This window comes from Crocuta crocuta, unplaced genomic scaffold (assembly GCF_008692635.1).
Source record: "Crocuta crocuta isolate KB4526 unplaced genomic scaffold, BGI_CrCroc_1.0 scaffold140, whole genome shotgun sequence".
Classification (NCBI taxonomy): domain Eukaryota; kingdom Metazoa; phylum Chordata; class Mammalia; order Carnivora; family Hyaenidae; genus Crocuta; species Crocuta crocuta.
This window is the reverse complement of record NW_027527775.1, coordinates 7,636,233-7,642,521: the sequence shown is the minus strand read 5'-3', so window position 1 is coordinate 7,642,521 and position 6,289 is coordinate 7,636,233.

The window sequence follows — 6,289 nt, the reverse complement described above, 5'->3', positions numbered from 1 at the left end:
AGGTGGGGGGAAGGGGAACCCAAAAAAAGACCTCAGATCTCACTGAGAAGACAGTCTTATTGAGTTGAAAAGACAGGGATTGGAGTTAAGGGGATTTGGGGAGGCCAAGCTGGTTGGAATTGATGAGGAGTAGTGCTCTAGAACAAGCTTTGGCATCTCCATGGGAGTACCCTTGAATCTTTAGTTGAATAAAAAACAGTGGGTATGTCGTGTGAACCTCTGCAAGGCCCAGCAGCGATTATGGGGAACAGTAAGCCAGACCGTTGTCAGAACTCACACAGGACTAGGACTCGTTTGCGTTCCCCGCAGCCAGGGTGGAGAAACCCTTGACTACGCACCTGAGACCCAGAGGGTTATGTCTTAGTTGTGAGGTCGTCTCCTATGAGTAAAAGCTACCTTAGACTCTTCAAAAGCTTAAAACCCTGAAAGGATCAAACTGCTCAGTAACTAACCTGTCTGCCTGCCAGAACAAAGGCTAATTCTCTCTAAAAGACTACAACACAACTCAGGACTCAAGGACATTAAGTTGAAACTATCAGGCATCGACCAGTTAAAAATTAATAAGCCTGCCAAGTAATTAGGATATACGAGACAGTCAATAGAAACATATCCAGAAATGATACACCTATTATAAATGCACTCAATATGCTCAATTATTTAAAGGAAAAAGATGATGGGAGAGACGGTTTAAAAAAAAAAAAAAGCAAATAAAATTTCTGGAGATGAAAAATATGTGAAAAAAAATTTTAAATCTCTTGGTGTAGGGGGAGGGGGGTGCCTGGGTGGCTCACTTAAATGTCCTTTGACTCTTGCTTTCGGCTCAGGTCATGATCTCACGGTTCATGAGTTCAAGCCCTGTGTCAGGCTCTGCACTCTCAGCGCAGATTCTCTGTCTCTCACCTGCGCGCGAATGCACTCACTCTCTCTCTCTTTACCCCTCAAAAATAAATAAATCTCTAGAGGGGATGGGTACATTTGGCACTGTAGAAAAAAGAAGTAATGAATTTGAAGACCTACAAGTAGTAGCAATCCAAAATGACACATTTTGTGACCTGTGGGACAATATAAAAAGGCTATACATGCATTTGGGAGAAGACTTCAACTGCTTCCATTTTGACCTCAAACTTTCTAAGTTCTTCTTTCCAGTTTATCTTTTAATTTGGGCAGAAAACCCTGAGGGCAAAGTATTCCCAGATGGGACCTGAAACTACCGCTTGAGCAATAAGGACTGCACTGACCCAGCAAGACCCGACCCATGATTGACCTCAAGAGACAAAAATAGCAATTTGACCTTCACTGCCAACCTGGATGTACTCACTGACCTTTGTCTCACATTTTCTATATATAAACCCTGTTAAGTATTTTTAGCACTTTGGAGGCAGTCTTTGAGATGCTAGTCCACTGTCCTCCTGGAGTCGGTCTTAAATTTCTTATTTCACCACCACTAGTTTCTCTATTGTTGGACTTTGTCAGCATCGACTGGCCTAACTCCGCCTGTTTGGGCCTTGCCACAGCCAGGTGCTGATAAATAGAAACCCATACCAGGCCACACCATAATCACATTGGTGAAACACAGTGGTAAAGAGAAAAATCTTAAAAGTTGCTTGAGAAAAAAAGGCACAGAACACAATAAGAATTTTTATGGACTTCTCATTAGAAACTCCGCAAGCCAAAAGGAATGGAATGATAACTGTAAAGTGCAAAAACAAAACCAACTGTCAGCTTGGAATTCTATACTCAGCAGAGTGAAACAAAGACTTTTCGGATAAACAAGCCCAGGAAAACCACATCCTGAAGTAGAGTCATCCCAGTTGACTTGCAGACCTGTGAGGAAGAAAAATAATTGCTTATTGTAAGCCACTGGGGTGGTTTTATGATAGGAAAAGATGGGATTCAGTGGGCAGAGGTTAGGATCTGAGGACCCAGGGTGGGGAAAACCACTTATTTTTTGGAACAATGCTGGGAGTGCCTGACCACAGCAAACCCCCTCAGGCGTGAGGTTCCTCTTAAGAATGTAACAGACACCACCTACTCTCCCTTAGGAGTCCCTCAGGAATTTGACAAAAGACCGAACTAAAAATAAGTAGTAGCCTATAAAAAGTGTGACCTACGAGAAATGATACAGACATAGACCACCCCTCATACAATGGAAATGAGCCAACTGAGAATGAACAGCCCAGCACCTCAAATTATCAAGCCAGTAGGTTAGGACCTGAAAAGGATCAAAGGGTGTGGGAAGGGGGGTGGGGGGACAGCCAGCACCTTATAAAATAAGGACTCTTGCCTATTATAAGTCCATGGGCATTCACTTCCAAAATCCACTCTCTGTAAAGAGTTTTCATACTGTTCCTTCTTTATGATCTCGTACTCTAATAAATTTTTGCCTGCTATTCATTCTGTGTCCACCTCTTCATTCTTCGAAGCAAAAATACAGCGAATCCCAGGTATTGAGGTTAAAAAAAATCCAGCAACAGTTTGTTATTCAACATTATTATAAAACTAATTAAAGAATACAAGGTAATTTCAAGATACGTGGCGTTGGGTGAAGACACATACTTCCCTACCGGAGAACGGGACATAATTGGAAATCTACAGATCTGTTACTTCTGATATCACCTGCCTCCTCCTTAGGAGGAGTTTGAGGTCAAAATGGAAGCAGTTGAAGTCTTCTCCCAAATGCATGTATAGCCTTTTTATATTGTCCCACAGGTCACAAAATGTGTCATTTTGGATTGCTACTACTTGTAGGTCTTCAAATTCATTACTACCTTTGTGTTTACAAACTAAGGTTTATAAGCTCAGAAATTACAAAGATTTCAAAGATACAACTGAAATGATAATCTCTTTCTGCCAGATTTATTCATTTTCTCTTTAGGCTATGACTTTGAGTCCTGACACAAAACTGCAGAGAAAATTGATGAGAATCCTAATCTCATCTCCCTGTCACCTAGAAGATGCTGTTTCTTTCAAAGAAGAAAATGACCCAGTGAACACTATCAGGATCCACATTACATAAACATTAATAAGCACTAGTTACAAACTGTTGCACTTGAACTTTTTGATATGTGTGTCAACTGTTAAAGATTCACTATCAAGGAGTGATAATTTATTGGCACTGCAAATGATGGGTTTATACCTTAGTACTGTTGCTTGTATCTAAAGATACCAAAACCATTCTTTCCTTCAAGAAATATTTATTGAGCACCTTTTATGTGTCAGGAACGAGCATTGAACAAATTAACAAAAACCCTTTGCCCTGGCAGAGTTTACATTGGAGAAGTGCAATTAGACAATAAACAAAAGATGGGGGGCCCTGGGTGACTCAGTCGTTAAATGTCCGACAGGCCCAGGTCATGATCTCCGGGTTCACGGATTCGCCCCACTTCTGGCTCTGTGCTGACAGCTTAGAGCTTGGAGCCTCCTTTGTATTCTGTTGTCTCCCATTTTCTGCCCTCCCTGGCTCCGGGCCCCCGCGCTCTCTCTCAATAAAGGAATAAACATTAAAAAAAGACAATAAACAAAAGAAATGAGCGATATGTTTACACTATGGAGAAAATTAAGCAGGTAAGGGGACTGGGGCGTGTCTGTATGGGGAGGGGGTTGCAATTTGAAATAGAGTGGTTATGGGAGGTCTTTCTGATGATTCGCTATTTGAGCAAAGACCTGAAGGAGGTGAGGGAAAAAGCTGTGAGGATATTAGGTAAGAGTATTTCAGGCAGAACCAGCAACAAGTAAAAAGGCCCTAAGCTGAGAACATGTCTGGACTGTTCAAGAAATACCAGCGTCTGATACTTTCCTTTGATCGTATAATATCTGCATGTAGGAAACACAAATGTTTTTAAATGCTGACTTTGTTGTTACTTTTCCATACCAGTAAGGGAGAAATGTTATTGATACTAGTGCCTTCTGCCTAAGAAAATACATGCCCTAGTTGGACAGCTAAAGAAGAAAGCCTCCGTGAACATTTAAGATATGGCACAAACCTAAAAGAATTGGTTATTCTCTTGTTAACCCCAGTAAAAATATACCCACCTTTCATTCAGGTACAGTGTCCCTGGATTAGCCCACTGTCAGTGATAGGTCTGTGTCCCTGGATTAGCCCGCTGTCGATGATAGATCTGTGTACAGGTATTGTTAAATACTGGAATTTGTAAATTGTTCCAGGCTGGACTAAATACATGAGCTTTGCAGAACTGAATTTGTTTCTAAGTCATTTGCCCATTGCCGCCTGGTGTCACATGTTGTATGTTTTGTTCTATATGTTTACCTTTGTATCTGAGCACCCTGCTCTGTTCCATTGGTAGTGTCTGTTCTTACACCTTTCCCACGCTGGCTTTTATTGCTTGGCCCTGCACCATGTCTGCAACAGTAACTTCTAAAAACACCTCCTCCTCTTTACTGCTCTTTTTCAAGACTGACTTAGCTATTTATGGATTTTTGGTCTTTCACATACATTTTAGAACAAATTTATCGGTCCTCAAAATTCCAACAGAAATCTTTGATTAAAATTGAATTTACTAGATTAATTTGAACAGACATATCAATATTAAGTCATCCTATTCAAAAATACAACTCTCCAGATAATTTTGTATGTCTTGAACATTTTATGATTTTGTCCATAAAAGTCTTGTACATTCTTGGTTAAATCAATTCCTAGTTAGATTATGATTTTTGTTGTTATTATGAATGGTACAATTTTTTTTAGTTTAGGTTGGTTATTCGGGGTGGAAAAAAATTACTGTCTAAATTTTCTTATGAGCTTTAATCATTTTTTTTATTCTGTTGGTTTTTTTCTAAGTTGAATAACTATTTCAACAAATGTTTTAGTTTTACCCTTCCTGCCCTTAGACCCCTTTTATCTTTTTCTTTCTTATGTGTTGGCCAGGAGCCTTGAAAATTTCTTAATAGTAACGGTACTGATAACACTGATAACGGAGCAAAAGGNTTGGTGATTTTCCTCACCCACTCATGTGTGCCCAAGGACAAAAGCAAGGGAAAGAAAACAAAGGGTTAAACTGATACAGTCTGTATCAATCTACAAATATCTTAGTAAAATTAAAAGAAAAGGNATGTAGTATTCCATGGTATAGATAAACCACATCTTCTTGATCCATTCATCTGTTGATGGACACTTAGGCTCAAGAAAAGGACAATCTTATCAATAGCATAATCTCCTGGAACTCCCTACTGTCTTAATGCTAATACTTTGCTAGAGGGAAAAACAACCTTAGCTTGACAATAGCTAGGACTCCAGGATCCTGGGAGTCTTCTTTAATAAACGGAAATCCCTTTAAAAAACTTCCTCTTGACTTTATCTCCCCAACTCAGGAGCATATAACTAGTCACTCTTCACAACCCGGGTGCAGCTCTTTCTGCCCACAGGTCCTGTCCCCATGCTTTACTAAAGATCACCTTTTTGCACCAAAGACATCTTCAAGAATTCTTTCTTGGCCGTCAGCTCCAAACCTCCATCACTCCCAAACCCCATCATTTACTTTTACATTTTCCATATCTATATTTTTGCTGCCACCTTCTGGGAAAGCCCTTCAGCGTGACTTTACAAATCTCTAACTTATTCCCCAGCTGTATCCGCCGTGCCATTTTTATCTATTTATTGTCTTTTCCCTCCAACTATTTTATTTAGGCAAAGAATAACACAGGGATCTTCAGTAAATTTGCTTCAGGAATTTAGTCACAGGAGGAAGTCAGTCATTAAACTATTGTTAAGAAACAAAGACAAAAACCGAACTTAAAAGACAGAGTAGAGAGGAAAAAGCCCAGACAATCTGGAGTGACCGTCGTACACAATATTTGGGGTATATGGTTAGCCAGCAGCTTGAATAAGACAATGGGGGGGATCAAAGAAAAGAATCTCAGTGGCTTGTGGATATTGGAAAACTTTGAGAATTTAACTAGGGAGCCTGTGTTCCATGCTGTCATGCCTGCCAACATCTTTGGGGCACCTTGTCGAGGCCAGACCTGCACCATGTCCCTCATCAGTATTTCTCCTTTTTCATAACTCATATCCCCTCTTTGAAATCATTTCCTATTCTTGTTCATATTGCTAATATCTTCCTTTATCGCCTTAAGTATATCCATCATGTATATTTTATGTTTTGGGGTCATCTGTTCTAATAATTCTGATTCAGTTGGTATGTGTGATTCAGTCTGTTGTCTGCGTTTTGTGGTCTCTTTGTTCCCCCTCAGGCGCCATGTTATTTTGGTTTGTGAGCGCCTGTGCCCATGGGAGCATCTGGTACTAGGAATTGGGGGGAAGGCATGTGTAACC